We start from the raw sequence: 16,889 nt of genomic DNA, 5'->3' as shown, positions 1-16,889 counted from the left end.
CTTTTTGCAGGCTTTTGGCACTGTTATTCTGGATGAGGCTGTGGCTCTCCTGGAAGGAAGGAAGCAGTGCTAGGGCATGGTGGCCAGGGTGCATGAGCCCTTCACTGTTAGAGCTGCCCTGCTCTGTTCCAGCCCTCAGCTGCAGTGTGCTGGGACAGGGACATGTGCCAGTCCTGTGCACCTCTTATCTACAGCTCACCACACAGCTCAGAGGTGCCCACATGGTGAAAACAACAAAACCTGAGCTGCAGTGATTGTTTCCCCTGTGGCAGGAAGCAGAAACCTCCGTGACCAGAAGCAGAAACTCTGGTCTGAACTGTTCAGGTGGTCACAGCTATCCTTGAACTTATCAAATCCTGGTGATAAGCCCCAGGACTCACAACAGACTTTATCTCATGGCAATCTGTGCTCAGGGCAGGGATTTTGTACATCAGGCATGCAAAAAGCCAAGGGCAGCTCCTTCCCTGGGCCCAGGCAGAGCTGGCATCATGGTGTGTGCATGGGGCAAGCTGGTGCTGTCCCCCTGCTCCCAGGACACCAAGGGAAGATAAAAGAGCATCAGGCAATTTGTAAGAAACACGATGAGTCAGTTCCTGTTAACATGAGACCTCTGTGAGTCAGATCATTAGCTCTGATTCCCATTTCCATTGCTCTTGCTGTTGTTGGACTTTTTGGTTTATTTTTTTTTTAAAGAAAGAGGATATTTTAATTTTACAACTGTTTTTGTTCTGCAACCACTTTCATAAGGAAATAAGTCTCACCTGGTAATTGATCTCTGTTTGCCCACCCTTCCCCAGAAACTTTTGTGCTCACCATCAAGAAAGGCAGTGTTTTCAAAGTTGCCAAGTCCCTGCAATGTTCATGAAAACTGCTGGCTGGGGAGAAGAAAAAGCCCCTGTTAGTGCTGTGGTGAGAGACGTGCCACAAAGGCAACTCACTCAGTGAGTCACCAGAGAATCCACACCTCTAGATGGCAGGAAAAGCTTCAGAGTTTGCATGTTCTATTAGACCTCAAACAGAGACACATCTATTAGAAACTAAAAATAATCCTCGTCGCCGCTCCCAAGAAAACGGATTTTTAATTGTATGAAATCCATCCTGTACAAGAAGCATTTGTATCTGGCTCTGTATATTTGTGTGCTCCCCTCCCTTCACAGGCATTAAGATTTAAGGTACTCATCAGTGGGAAACAAGGATAGCCTCCCACAGGACTGCAGCCTCTCCTTCAGTACCAACATATTCAAACTAGACTTCTTAAGCATTCAGATTAATTAGTCTGTAAGGAACCATTATCAAAATATGGTGTGAATACATAATTATGAGGGTGTGTTGTCTGGCAGGAAAATGAGGGTCTGATCCTGCCTCCTCCCAAGGAAATGGCAGCCTCACCACTTGTTTTTGTGGAAGCAGCAGCGAGCCCTGAGGCAGCAGAAATGGGAGACAGTTTCCCCCTTCCTGCCTCCCTGGAAGCACTGTCTCACCCGTGCTGAGAAAGCACTTCACCCCTCCTGGGAGGGGACATGGAAAGCACAGCAGCTATTATCAATATTCATGCACAGCTGAAATTCCCAGGCCTCATTCCCTGCTGAAATGTGCCATTAGCTGCAGCAGGGCTCACCCAGAGTGGCACAGACCCTGGCAGTGCCAGGCAGGCATTCCTGGTGTCCTCTGGGTGCAGACACTGTCCTGCCACAGCAGAGGACAGCCTGGTCCTTCCTGTGTCAGAGCTGTTTGTCTCCTGGTCCTGGGAGAAGGGCCAGCAACCTGCTCTGCATGTGATAACTCTTCAGGCAATTGCAGAAGTCCAGATTCTGCCATTTCACTGGGTTTATAGGCAAAATCTTTATTTGCCCCCAATAAATGCAGTAATAAATACCTGACATGATACAGCAATCTAGGTGTTAATATTAAAATATCAGTCCCACAGCTCATCCCTGATGAGGATCTCATTTGTTTGAGGTTTTTTTGTTTGGTCTATTTTGTCCTAAGCACAAAATGGTATGGTCTAGCAAATGCAGACTGGGACTAGAAAACTGGAAAACTCAGATCTTGTTTTTCTGCCACAGATTTGTTTGGCAGCCCTGGGAGAATATGAGGATATTATTTCCCCATCCCCAATTAATGTCTTGTTTGTAATCTGGTGGAAGTGCTTTCCCTGCTGTTCCACATCTGAAAGTTTCCCTTCTTGGCTTAGCCACATGCAAAAGCAGTGGTTTATTTGCTAGCACTAGAACACATCCCCTCCTGATCCAGGATTCCTTTCTCTCCTGCAGTTCCCATCTCTCCCATTGGCTGCAGCAAAGTTGCACTGGGTTGGGAATGATGTCTCAGGTTTAGCTTTGATATTTTACAGGTTCTCTGCTGCTTTGGTGTGTGGGTCTGATCTTCACATGAGGGGATGGTGAGCTCTGAGCACAGAGCAGGGAGACAAAACAATTCCTGCTCCAGCTGGGCACCAAGGACAAAGGATCCAAATCTCAGCCCAGGAGCACAAACAAACAACAGAATGAAGAGCAAAATCCAAGGATGGGACTTCATAACCTAAAGCTGGAATGGGACAATGAACTGCAAGGTGCAAATGGAGCAGAACTGATCCCAGGGACAGAGCCCGTGCCCGGCCGTGCATTTTGGGGCCATTTTGGTTCATCTTGGGTGCAGCCCTGGCTGGGCTCTGGTGCTGCCCAAGGTGGATCCATGGAGGAAATCCTTTGAATAAATCCCTGCTTTATTCTGTAACTCTGACCAGCCTCTGTTCCAGGTCAGCCTTCTCAAGGCATCAGCAAGACATCCACAAAGGATTTCCATTTCCCACTTGTGTAACTGTCAGGTGTGCTAAAAACACCATCAGGCAGTTTTTCAGTCATGAGGTTTAGTGACTCTCATTGAAGACAGGCAGCCCAGACGCGGAAATCTCTCTGTGATGCACCTGGACAGTGGCAGCAGGGACCTCCCCTTGGTGCCTTGCTGTAATGAGTTCCTACCCCAAACACCATCAATGACCCTGGTGCTGGAGGGACACTAAAGGCTGGACTGAAATTTCTACTTTATTTTTACCCAACAGCTGTTGGATGTCAGTAAGGGTGAAGGTCAGTTATTGTTAGAGAAAGCAGGGTCTGTAACAAGGCAGGCATTCAATAAGAATTTCTCCATATGCACAACAGAAAATTTCTACTTCAGAAATTCCTTCTAGGTGCATTGTTATTCTCTTTTTTCCATCTAATTACCTCTAAAAATCTGGCCTTTGGTCGCTGACCACTTGAACTGAATTATTGCTTGTGAGCAAGTGGAAGGGAGAACCTTATCAGGTTAGCAGCCTTTTAACACTCAAACATCACCCTTTTTTATTAGAATTTCGCTCACTTAAATGTTCTATTGGCTTTTAGGAGAATAAGAAGTTGAAATACATTAGGAGCTGAGGGAAAAGGTTATTCTCACCTCCCTATAAATGTTGTATATCCTTGGGATTTCAGAAGTGTCCTGAGACAAACAGTGCCAAAAGCTTTCGTTTGGTTGAGATATACTTAGCCAGAAACTAATTCCCAGGCCTTGGATATTTTCACCAACATCAACCTCTTTGTAAGCAATATTCTTTCTGTGAAAGTAACCAGCTAACAATCCCTGCAAAATGAACATTTTCTAATTGGATTTAGTGAAGTCAGGACTGGGTATTGGTGATGTGCTCAATAAACTGCTTTAACCTGGGACCTTTAGCACAGGATTTGATTACGGCAGTGATTGTTTAACTAGGAATGCCATCCAAAATGCAAGTAAAGCATGTGGCTATAGTGACTGTACCTAGCCACTAGAGAGAGACATTATCCCATGCAGTAAAGTGAAATGTTTCACTTGCTGTCGTGGTTTAACCCCAGATGGCAACTAAGTTCTGCATAGCCCCTCATTCACTGTCCTCTGAGGGAGGTGGAAGAAAATGGGAAGGGTCAAAGTGAGAAAACTCCCAAGTCTGGATAGAAACAGTTGAATAGGTAAAGCAAAGGCTGAATAGGTAAAACACAAGCAAAGAAAAGGAAGGAATGAATTCCCTGCTGTCCATTGGCAGGCAGGTGTTCTGCCCTCTCCAGGACAGCAGGGCTCCATCACATGTGGCAGTGAGATGGGAAGACAAACACCATCCCTGCAAACATCCCCCTCTTCTCCTTCTTTCCCAGCTATATATGCTGAGCACGATCCATATGGTCTGGGGCAATTGGTTCATTGGGGTCAGCTGTCCTGGCTGTGTCCCCTCCCAGCCCCCTGTGCACCCCCACTGATGGGTGAGGGGCACAAAAGGCCTTGGATCTGTGCTCCCAGCACAATTCCAAACCACCTTGGCGCTGGGAGCAAGAGGTGAAACATCCCTGTGCTACCAACACTGCTTCCTGCACAATTCCAAACCACAGTCCCACACTATGAAGAAAATTAACACCACTACAGAGTGATGTTTTCAGTTAACTCAAACCCAGCAAAGTTCCAGATGTCTGGGGACCTCAGCTCAGAGTAAAGTGTCCTGTCCCTGTGGAGCAGTGACAGAATGGTCTCCCTGCTCAAACCCTGGGAGCTGTGGCCCGTGATGGCATCCCATGCTGCACATCCAAAACATTGCAGCAATGCTGTGGGAAGGCGGTACATTTACATTTCTGTATTTTCAATCAAATCCCTGTGTGTGCAGCTAGGGAAGTCGTGGGTTAGCTGTTCTGGGATGGAGCAGGGCAATGCTAAAGGTCCCAAGTTAAAGCAGTTTATTGAGCACATCACCAATACCCAGTCCTGACTTCACTAAATCCAATTAGAAAATGTTCATTTTGCAGGGATTGCTAGCTGGCTACTTTCACAGAAAGAATATTGCTTACAAAGAGGTGGAAGTTGGTGAAAATATCCAAGGCCTGGGAATTAGTTTCTGGCTAAGTAAATCTCAACCAAACAAAAGCTTTTGGCACTGTTTGTCTCAGGACACTTGTGACCAAGCCCTTGCAGGTAACTTCTTGCAGCGTGACACTTGGGCAGGCACTCAGATTTTTGGGACTCTACAGAAAGATGGAGAGGCAGATTGTACAGAATTCCTGCAAACCCTTCAGCTCCAGAGTGCCTTGTTTAGCCCAGGTGTGTTTGTGTTCAGCCCAGGTGTGTTTTAGTGGCAGACACGGAGTGCCGGTGAGGTGTGTGCCCGCAGCCAGCACAGGAATGGTTAACGAGGGCTGCTCAGCCCCGAGATTTACAGGTGCTCGAGTGCTCGGAAAGGAGAACCGGGCAGGCAGCAAACTGCGGTGAGCTGCCCGCGGAAAGGTCCCTAAAGCAGCGCTGGAGCCGGGCTGGTAAATGATGCGCTCGGGTAATGCCCGGCGGGCAGGGCTGCGCTTCTGTCTGTAAAACCTGCCAGGATCGAGCTAAAAACAGCGGTGGGAAACGTGGGGAGCCTGCTCGTGCTAACAACGCACCTGGGTACGAAAATATAATAGTATTTAATAATAATTTCACTTGTGCCGCGAACAAGCGGGACAGTGCTGGGTGTTTAACCCCGTGATTTTCTGCAGGCAGGTGCCAGCCCCGAGCCCAGAGGAATTCCTTGAGAGGGACTGAGCACCGCCCTGCTGTTTTGATCCTTCCCAGAGCACCGAGCAGGGATGTGCTGTTCGGATCAAGTGGTCATTTCCTATGAGATTAGTTCTGTTTTAATGCGGGCGAGGCGCAGCGCTGTCCTCTTGTGCGCTCAGTTATTCGGGAGTCCTGCAGTTCTCCTTTCTGCTGACACGAAGACACCGGATAACACCTACTTGATTTATGCCTTCTAATTATTGTATATCGGCTCTTAAACTTTGAGTTAGAACTTGCATTAGTATCTTTGTTTGCACCTGCACTTGCTCTCGATTTCTCAAAATAGACTAGAGGTTCGCTTGTGAAAATCCCGTTCAATTTCCCAGGCTGATTTGAAAATCTCGGTAGTAGCGCTTTAAAATCCTCTGAAGGTGCGGGTTTCAGCTGTATGCAAACATGCAAGGAGAAGTCTCGGGCTGGGTTTCCACTAGGACTTAACTAGGTGCACGTTGAAAGTGAGCATTCAGTTTTTGTCTTGCAAATTAGCCAGCACTCAGCTGAGGGGAGTCCTCAATCATTATGCAAATAATAAACGGGTAAAATCCCCTTTTCTTTTTATATAGCAGCACACCCTTTAGCGCATCCTCGGAATTAATCACTTTTAAGGATTGATTACTGTAAGGCACCACAATCTGCTGGCATTAAAATATTAAAATGAAACCCCTTAAAAGCCCCTTTTAAAAAAGCTAACCAAGCCTGGATTGCAGGCAGGGGTATTTCCTGACCAGCTGTGTCGGTTCCGAGAAGCTTTTCTAGAATCTGGCATGACACTTTCTAGCATCTGATGAGAGTTCAGCACTCATGCTTTTACCATATTTTCGGCATATTGGAAAATTACCTGTACACATTAACATTTAAATGAAAAAAAAAGTATGTGATTAATACTCCTGTATCACAGAATGATACATGCGCAAACCACACTTGAAAAGTCTGTAAATCAATAGAGAGTTTTGAGTATACACTGAGTGAAAAACCAGATAATTATATACATTCAACTACCATCTTAATGGTTGATATTAATCCTCTAAAATGAGGAAAAGCTATCCTTAGTTTTCATAGGAGGAAAAGGGGCAAAAAAGAATCCAAGACAGAGTCACAGAAATAATTGTTTTCTGCTGCTCCTCAGTTTTGCAGAAGTGGACAAGGAGAGGTGTCCCTTCTCCTCCTGTCAGTGCTGTCCCACTCCAGGGCAGCACAGCAAATTGCAATTTGCATTTGCAATAAGGATCCATCATCCCACTCAAATTCAGCAAGTCCAGACTGCTATGCAAAGGGAGTAGGAAGAGCTTAAAAGAACTGCATGGAGACTTGAGCTTGGCTGTGAAGGGGCTTCAGTTTGCCCCTGAAGGACAGATATTTAAGAAGGGAAGTTATTGTCCTGTTGTGACAAATTTGTGGCATTGCCTGTCCACCACCTAATTCTAACTTCATTTGGGTTGTGCACAGGCACAACATGATTAACCTCACTTTACAGAGAAGACTTTATTTAAGCTTTTCTTTCAGTTATCACTCTGCTTAATGAACAAAAAGTATTTTCTGCTCTCACCCCAACACAGATGACCTCAGGTCAGTGACCTTCTGGTAGCATGTGTAAAGAGTTATTGACTCTTTTCATTTTGATATGGAGATGATGTAGTGATGAAAGAGTGGCTGTCTTTGCAATACAAGAATTCCTGATGAGGACAAGGAGCACACAATGCTGTGCTTGGTGTGTCTAGGGTGATTTTTGTCCATGTGTGAAGATGGGGATTTTGAGAAGCCAGGTGCTGTGTGCTTACACACTCGTGCTGTGTATATAGACTTAATAACTTTCCTTTGCTGCTGAGCGTACATTTCAGCTTTGAGGAACTCAGGGTTAAGTATTTTCACTAGTTTGGAAGTGAGGAAGCTGAGATGGGAGAAAGCCAATGGCTGGAATGAGGCCAGAGGTCCTGGCTAGCTCTGGAATGTGGGGCTCAGAGCTCTGTGCTCAGACCATGCAACCACAGCCCCGTGCAGCAATAACAAGTTTCAGTCCATTCCCATTTGTGGAGGAAAATGAGACCATTCAAACCACTCAACAGTCCCTTTCTCTGCAGTGGGAAAGCATCCCACCCAAAGGTGTATCAGAAGAAATGAGGGTACCCTAAATCTGTACCCTAAGTTACACATCTTTTTTTCTCTGCTGATTGCCCTGTTTCAGCACCCATATTCCAAAGGACTTTCAAACTGACGGGGCTGTTTATTGAAAGGAAACTTCTCAGGGTGGCTCAGCTTAATTGTGTTCTCATTGGAGTGAAACAGGATGCTTGGCCCAAACCTTATTTCCTTCATTTCACCCCATTCTATTGCCAGCACTTTTCCTGCATCCTGCAGTGAAACAGCAGTGACACTGCACTTTTCTGAGCCCAGGGCATCCGAAGGGACGCAGGAGCAAGGGAATTTTCATTTATTGATCTTGGAGGAGCTGGGGATGCCCGTGTCTTACCGTGGGCAATTCTTTAGAGCCACTTTTCCCAGTTTCCACTAGAGGGGTTACACGTTCTAGTTCTGAGTGCTGCAACAGCCCAGGATAAGATGGAGCTGCTTCTGGTCCACCTATATTTTTAACTGCTACAGTTAATTCACAAATACAATAATGAGCTGACAGTACTAGGGCTGGAGGCCTTAATAATCATTACAAAAATCATTAATTACCAGGAAATTAGAGAGGTGTCTGTTAAGTGGTTAAATTTGCAACCTTCTGTCCACAAACAAGAAATCCAAACGCTTGCCTGAATCATAGCTAACTTCCCACACATTGCTTATAAGCTATATCTTGTTTATTTCTGCATATATTACTCTCAGTAAATGATTAGATTTGTCACCCATGACCCCGTATGCTGTTTGCAATTATTTCTTTTATTAAATTAATCACCACATATTTACTTTGAGAAATTATGTATGATATCCATCGACGCACGCATGTGGAGGAGAGTATGTGAGCACATGAACTTCCCTGATTGCCTTTCCTCTTGTGCAGCAAATTAAAAATAACAGGCATTAAAGCTGGCAGAGTTACACTGACAGGGAAACCAGCTCAGAGGGAGGGGGGAAATTGCTATATAAAGTTTTTTTTTCTTTTGTATTTTAAGTATTTCTACTTATGCATTGAATTTTAATGATCTGGACAGTCTAATCTTCACTAGCAGATGTATAAACACTTGTGGCTCTAAGATTTAAGGGTGCTGGTGTGGACTGCACTCAGCTTTGCTTTTTCCACCTCCCATGTCTCGTGGATGTGCCTGTGCTTGGGGGATCTGCAGACATATGGGCCCTCACCATATCCCTGGCACTTTGTGCAGCACCAATGCTGCCCAATAACTGCTCTGCAGAATCAGAGCCTTTGTGAATTACTTACTGGGAGAGAGGAATTCAAGTGGCTTGCCACTTTTTCCAGGGGAATAGAGAGGCACTCCTTTCTACAATGACAATTGAAGTAGAAATTCTAGAAAACTAAACTTTATGGTAGGTATAGAAATAGGGCTTCCATCAGTTTGGGCTGCTGTAAAGTTGGAGTTTTCTTCTTTTTTTGTTGATGTTTGTTCACTTTTCTTTTAATAAAAGCATTTCTGTTTAGTTTCCATGTAATCTTTTAGATATTTCATTCTATCAGATTTCTGTTCTGTCTTGTGCTTTATTTTTCATTGTAATGCTTTCTCTGTCTTCTTTGAACATAATTTCTTCTGAGCAGAGTTCAGCCCCAACAGCTTCTGAGCTGAATTTACAGATCCATTGTATTTGAGCAGGTTCAAAACGAGACAGAAATACTCACTTTTAATCTGTTATTTCTGAGGTGCTAATTAGTTTGCCACCTCTTGTTTGCCACCCAGTTCAAACTGGCAACCCAAATGCTATGAGAAATTCTTTTAATGATCTTCTAAGAAAATGATATGAAGTAATTTACTTCTGCAACAAGTAACTTGCTTCGGGAAAGGGATCACTGAGACCAAGACAGTCGTGATAATGTGGATTTCAAACCACAAACACTTCAGCTGGTAATGAAACCAGAATTAAAAGGCAGAGTTTAAACACCCTTGTCGATTTCGTTACTTTTGTCTGTAAATACCTGATGTTCTTTATGCACACACAGAGGGTGGGTTGGAGCCTCTGCTAGGTACACACACAAATTCCTTTCCTGACCTTCCCACTCTGCTCCTTCTTACCCAACAATGAGCTCAGGGGCGCAGGGTTTCCATCAGCTCATAGAGGATCTGCTCCGTTCCACCTTGCTGCAAAACCACAAGGCAGAGCTGGGAGGGAAGGGATCCTTGGGAAGGGGAGAACGTGCTGAGCCTGCTTGACACCCCAATGAACCTGGGGCCTGGCACCCCAGTGAACCTGGGCTCTGGCACCCCAGTGAACCTGGGGCCTGACACCCCAATGAACCTGGGGCCTGACACCCCACTGAACCTGGGGCCTGGCACCCCAGTGAACCTGGGGCCTGACACCCCAATGAACCTGGGGCCTGGCACCCCAGTGAACCTGGGGCCTGACACCCCAGTGAGCCTGGGGCCTGACACCCCAATGAACCTGGGCCCTGGCACCCCAGTGAACCTAGGCCCTGACACCCCAATGAACCTGGGGCCTGACACCCCAATGAACCTGGGGCCTGGCACCCCAGTGAACCTGGGGCCTGACACCCCAGTGAGCCTGGGCCCTGACACCCCAATGAACCTTGGGCCCTGACACCCCACTGAACCTGGGGCCTGGCACCCTAGTGAACCTGGGCCCTGGCACCCCAATGAACCTGGGCCCTGGCACCCCAGTGAACCTAGGCCCTGACACCCCAATGAACCTGGGGCCTGGCACCCCAGTGAACCTGGGCCCTGGCACCCCAATGAACCTGGGGCCTGACACCCCAATGAACCTGGGGCCTGGCACCCCAGTGAACCTGGGGCCTGACACCCCACTGAACCTGGGGCCTGACACCCCAATGAACCTGGGCCCTGACACCACAGTGACCTTGGGGTCTGGCACCCCAGTGAACCTGGGGCCTGACACCCCAATGAACCTGGGGCCTGGCACCCCAGTGAACCTGGGGCCTGACACCCCAGTGAGCCTGGGGCCTGACACCCCAATGAACCTGGGCCCTGGCACCCCAGTGAACCTAGGCCCTGACACCCCAATGAACCTGGGGCCTGACACCCCAATGAACCTGGGGCCTGGCACCCCAGTGAACCTGGGGCCTGACACCCCAGTGAGCCTGGGCCCTGACACCCCAATGAACCTTGGGCCCTGACACCCCACTGAACCTGGGGCCTGGCACCCTAGTGAACCTGGGCCCTGGCACCCCAATGAACCTGGGCCCTGGCACCCCAGTGAACCTAGGCCCTGACACCCCAATGAACCTGGGGCCTGGCACCCCAGTGAACCTGGGCCCTGGCACCCCAATGAACCTGGGGCCTGACACCCCAATGAACCTGGGGCCTGGCACCCCAGTGAACCTGGGGCCTGACACCCCACTGAACCTGGGGCCTGACACCCCAATGAACCTGGGCCCTGACACCACAGTGACCTTGGGGTCTGGCACCCCAGTGAACCTGGGGCCTGACACCCCAATGAATCTGGGCCTTGACACCCCAATGAACCTGGGGCCTGGCACCCCAGTGAACCTGGGGATTGACACCCCAGTGAACCTGGGCCCTGGCACCCCAGTGAACCTGGGCCCTGGCACCCCAATGAACCTGGGGCCTGACACCCCAATGAACCTGGGCCCTGACACCACAGTGACCTTGGGGTCTGGCACCCCAGTGAACCTGGGGATTGACACCCCAATGAACCTGGGCTTGAACTTCTGCTTTTCTTTGTCTTCTGGGCTGCATGGGCTGCTTCCAAGCTCACAAAGGCTCGAAGAAAGAACTCAAAACACCACCAGGGAGGGAAATATCTTTGCTAAAGACTCAAATGGGTTTTTTGTGCCCTGCCAGGTGTGCAGGGAAGGCTGCCCAGGGCTGGTGCAGCTGCGGGGAGCCCTGGGCCGGTACCCACATGTCCCCACAGATGTCACCACCTCTGGAGCTCCTGGGCACAGCCTGAGGAGGGGGTTGGCAGGGCAGCAGGTTTGGGGAGAGCACAGGGGACACCCCATCTGGAAAAACCCTTCTGTGGGCACGAGCTGAGGCTTTCTCTTAAGCTCTTTCTTGGTTGCCTCCCTCCCCTCTGCTGCCAACCAAAAATAGGGTTCAGCACAAATGAAAGGACTACTGGTGCAAACTCTATGGGTAACAGACAGACAGAGACATGATCTGAGGAGAGATTATTTTCTCTCTCTATACGAGAAAAAGAACCTCTGGGGGTGAACTGTCTTGTCTTTAGAAATAAAGTCAGCAGGAGATCTCTGCAACCCATAGAGCTGTATTCAGGTTTGATATTCAATTCAAATATTCACCTGTAAGATGTTGCTTCCTCTTTTGGATTTAGTGGAGGCTGCTATGACAGTTTTGGTAATAGGTTTCCTTGTAAAATCCCAAACCAAAAAACTTCATTTTGGCCCCAAGTCTGCAATACAAGGATTTGGCACAGGGATTCAGTTTATAGTTGATATAATTTATCATGTTCTCTGTCAGTGAAGACACTGTCCATCCTGTGTGGAAGCCTCCCAGCTGCACAAAGGCTGTGGGGTGAGTTCTTAGACAGAAGCACATGGGAACTGCAGCTGCCAGGCAATGCTAACACCAGCTGTGCAGTTGCAACTCTTAAAATGCCCGTGGCACCTTCCTGCAGAGGGATGTCTGGGAAACACCTCCCCTTCCAGCATCAAACATGCCAGGAGCACACCTGAGCAAGGCCAATTAGCACCTTCCAGGTGTTGGTTTGTGCAGTGCCACATCCCACCAGGCACAGCTGCCAAGGTGATCATCACTTCCAGACAGTGACATTTTCCATGAATGTCACACATGGAGCAGAGTGTATTTATGATCTGCTGACCTTCCCTCCTCTGTCTGTCAGAAGCTGGTTATCATCAACTGGCACTGGCACAACTCATCTTCCAAACAGCCAAGGATCTTTCAAATAGCTCCACCTATTTCAGTTCTTGCGTTTAGGAGAAGGGATTTTAAGGCCAGAGGAGTTGTGATGTCTCACTCCAGTTCATACACAGAGATGCAGTTGGAGCTGAGCAGGAGCCCTGTTGGTTCATTTGTTAGGCTGGGTTTTCCCCTATATTTACCTTAAGCCTTTTTCCTCCTCCCTTTTCTGTCTGACATCCTTTACTAGAACTTTGCTAATCTCAGGATTATGCAAGGGAGCATATTTTCAGTCACAGGATGCTCACATGCTGCATGGAGCAGGGTGAGCTCCAGCTCCATTGCACACGTTGCCTCACACTCACACACACAGAGGCACACACAAGCACTGATCAGCAGGAAATTTATTACACCAAGAGGGGTGGAGATGATCTTGTGAAATTCAAATTTCAAAATGACAAATACATTTCAAAAATGACAAATAAAAAAAAGTTTCATTCAAAAATGAGATTCATCTCTGTGCATTGCTCTCTGATGGGCTGTGGCACCACAAATGGGGATCCTGCCGCTTGTCAGCAAGATGCTTTTTAGGAAAACAGTGAGTGAGGAGGGTAAACACCTGGTAGGGGAATGTAACATGAGAGTAGGAGGGTGATTAGATTTTAATTCCATCCCAATTCTTCAGCCACTAAATAGATTGTAACTGTGAACAAAGAGAGCTGAAATAAGGAAAGATGGCTTCTCCGGCTCTGGAATGCTTCAGGAGATGCTAGATGCTCCTGAGTAAAAGCATCCTTCCCTGCTATAAAACAAAGACTAATATTTCATTATTCTGAAAGCCTTGAAAAGTCCCAAAATATGGGAGCAGCCTGCCTACTATTAAGCAATGTTAAAACTCCCTACTTGATGAGTGATGCTCTTCAGGATTCCTGTGTCCTCCTTGGTGCCTGTTCCTCCTGTCCCATGCCTGATGCTGACCCTTCTCCCTCCCTCCCCATGGATATTAGTTATCTCACAGTCACTCTTCTTTTTGAAAGCCTCCTTACTCAAAAAGGAAATTTATTAATCAGCTGCACCAAGGCCTTCACTGTGAAAGTGTCAGTTTGAAGCTATGCAAGAGAAAAGGTAATTCCAGATATAAACAGCTGGAGTCTCGGTGAGAAGGACTTCAAGAATATTATAGTTGGAGAGTCCTTGCTGTGAACTCCTGGATTTGCTCTTTGTCTGCAAGCCTGGCTTCTAATCCCTGCCCTGGATTTACAAATACCAGCCCTGCTCCTGCCTTGGAGGATGAATACAATAGGGCTTTAGTGCAGATTTCTTTCTGAACAAAAGCCCATACTAGAGACCTTTGTTTTCTTCCAAACTTTTTGGTTTGTTTTGAAGTCAGTTGAAAGACAAAAATGCAAACACCCCCCACCACAAACACACATGAATTCAGAGATTTCTAATTGGTCTGACAGGTTCTTAGTGGGGTTTGGGTTTTTTTAGTATTTGTTTAATAGATAATTTTCTGCAGGTCCCAGAGTGCCACTTGACTTCTTGTTTCTGTTTTGATTTCATCCTCGTGGCCTGCCATGTTCTCTTCTGGCCTTCTTTCCTGCTCTGACTCTCTGCACAGGGCCCTGAAGCTGGTGCCAGCAGGAGGCTGAACCTCAGGTGTCCCTGCCAGGAGCTCTCCCTGCATTCCAGCCCGTCCTGGGGCTCTCTGGTGCTCAGCCAGGGCTCCTCACCTGCAGCACAACAGGTGTTGCAGTTACCTGGCCAGAGAGGAAAATCAGCCCACTCAAACCAATCCCACTGAAAAGCTCTTTTTTACTAGTGAAACTTCAATTGTATCAATAACAGCGCTTCACACACACATTTGCAGAAAGAGATCATTGGTTTACTCATCTCTTACTTTATTTTGTCTGAAGAGAGGCAGTTCTATCAAAATAGAAAAAAAGAAAAAAGAAGGATTAAAAATATTTTCCTGAATGACCTTAATTTTTTGGCAGAAGACTTGCAGCCAAGTCTTATGTTTCAGAATGACTAAGAGTGAATGGATGGTGGAACACCTGTTCCTGAGAGCTTTCATGTTCTGCTGTGTGAACTGGGGAAGCTGGATCACCAGTCACATGGCATATGTTTAAAAATATTATTGAAATGAAACTCTTTTAAAAAATAGCATGTAAGCCTGTAGCAGAAGTGTTTGGGTTTTGGCTGGGTAGTTTGTTTGGTTTTGGGTTGTTTTTAATTTGGGTTCTTTTGTGAGTGTAGGCACATGCATTTTCTTTGTGGGTTTTGTTGGGGTTTTTTGGTGGCTGAAACTGAGCTCCAGAGAAGCAATTTAGGGGCACCTGTAAGGGCTATTGGCTTTCAGTCAGATAGAAGGTATGGAACTGCTTTTTGGATCGTTTTGAATATGTGACAACTAGGATCAATGTATCCAGCATGTGTGCTAAGTTTTGCTTGTCTGCTTTGGATTTTTTGGATGCTGAAATCAGCATGTTGGAGTGGTTTAGGAATATTTGTGCCTATGACTGGATGTGCTGAGATTTGATTCTCCCTGGGTTCAGCATTTGAAACCTCTGAAAGGTTTGCACAGTTTTGTGTGTTGATATATTTGTGCTACTTCGTGTTGCTGGTATCTGGAAATTCCTAATACTGTATGTGATTATTGTTCATGTAATATTAGCTCATATTTCTGATTTAAATGAATCAATTATATGAAGCTGCAAAGTTCCAGAAATTAGCTCTGCAGTGTAAAATACCCTGATGTAAATAATGGAATACTGATTTTGTGTTTCTTATGTTGCAGATTTTTTTCTTACACCAGATAAGCACATGAAAACAGTGAGAAAATGTTTGTTGTGTTGTTTTCCCTCCTGCTATTATTTATAATTCCTAATGCCCTGTCTTACATCCTGTTTCACAACCAGAGTCAGATACTCTTGTTTAACTGCTGAACTGTTTGATCCCAAATAAGGGCAGCTCTGACTAGATGCACTGAGAAAATAAAAGGCAAAGCCCACTCTCCTCTCCTGGATGCAGCCTGAGTGCCAGAGCAGCTCCCAAGCACTGCACAGACAGCCAGGTTCATTTTGGAGCATCCAGCTGTGAGGTGACACACTTAATGCACCACTGATCTGATCCAGTACAGAAAATCTTTGGGGCCTGATTCTCCCTGCCTCTCACCTGGTGCAGTCATTTGTAGTGAGCAGCCTGGATGCCCACACACTGGAAAAGCAGAACAGAGAATATTTTGCACTGTTTATCCTTCACTGCAGACCTGCAGCCACGTGAGCGGGTGTGTGAGGTAAAACAGGCTTTGAGTTCTTATGAAAATTTCATTTATATGCTGCTGGTTTTGTTATTTTTTTTTCTTTAAAAGTAAAATATAAACCTATTTGAGCCTTCTCGACAGTGATCTTATGAGCATTCCTCTAGGATACATCGGGAGCAACAGAATATGCACACACAGAAATTTGCGCAGGTCTAACAGGGAGCACAGAGCCGAACAAGTGCCAAACCCAAATCCTTCCTTAGAAATTCACATGTTGCCAGTTGAAAGCGTTGTCTTCCTAACCCAGCAATCATTTCACAAAAGGAGCTCCAATGCCAATTTTAAATCAGTGATTGCCCTGTTAGGAACACAAACAACATCTCATTGCAGTGCAACCTCCTCTCCTTTTTGTTTTTATGATAGTAATTTAAGGATATTAGGAGCTGTGTTACTCCACAAAAGATGGTAGTGCACGAAAACAGGTTTGCATGAGAAATGCTGTAGCAAAAATTGTATATGCTCTCTGATTTTTCAAACAATGATCACAAATTCAGAGAACAAACTTCCTACTAAGCAAGAATATTTTTTGGTTGGAAATTTGGCCATTTTTTACTTAATTCTGTTTGATTTTGTTGTGTTTGTTTGCTTTTTTTGAGGGTGCTATTTATTGCATACATACTGGAGAGTAATCCTCCAGCAATGTGCTAAATTTTAAACAAGGTCACACCATTTTCCCCCCACATTTATTTTAATAATAATTACTGCACCTAAATATCTATTAAACAAAAAAAAAAAAAAAGCTCTATCTTGTGGCACAAAGCTTGATTATATTGAAAATTAGAGGCTTTTGGCAACGATGGGAAAGTGAGTCATTTTTTCTGTCCTTTTACAGCAATTTTTTTTTTCTTTTGTTTTCATTTAAGGAGCACTGCAGAGATAATGATCTTAATAAAACAGTATATACAAATCCCTGTTCCTGTGCTACTGATAAGACACTAACTGTTCAGTCCTGCTAAAACTTACAGGAACTGGCCTCTATTTTCAGAAGT

This window comes from Ammospiza caudacuta, chromosome 5 (assembly GCF_027887145.1).
Source record: "Ammospiza caudacuta isolate bAmmCau1 chromosome 5, bAmmCau1.pri, whole genome shotgun sequence".
NCBI lineage: Eukaryota > Metazoa > Chordata > Aves > Passeriformes > Passerellidae > Ammospiza > Ammospiza caudacuta.
This window is presented reverse-complemented; position numbering follows the sequence as displayed.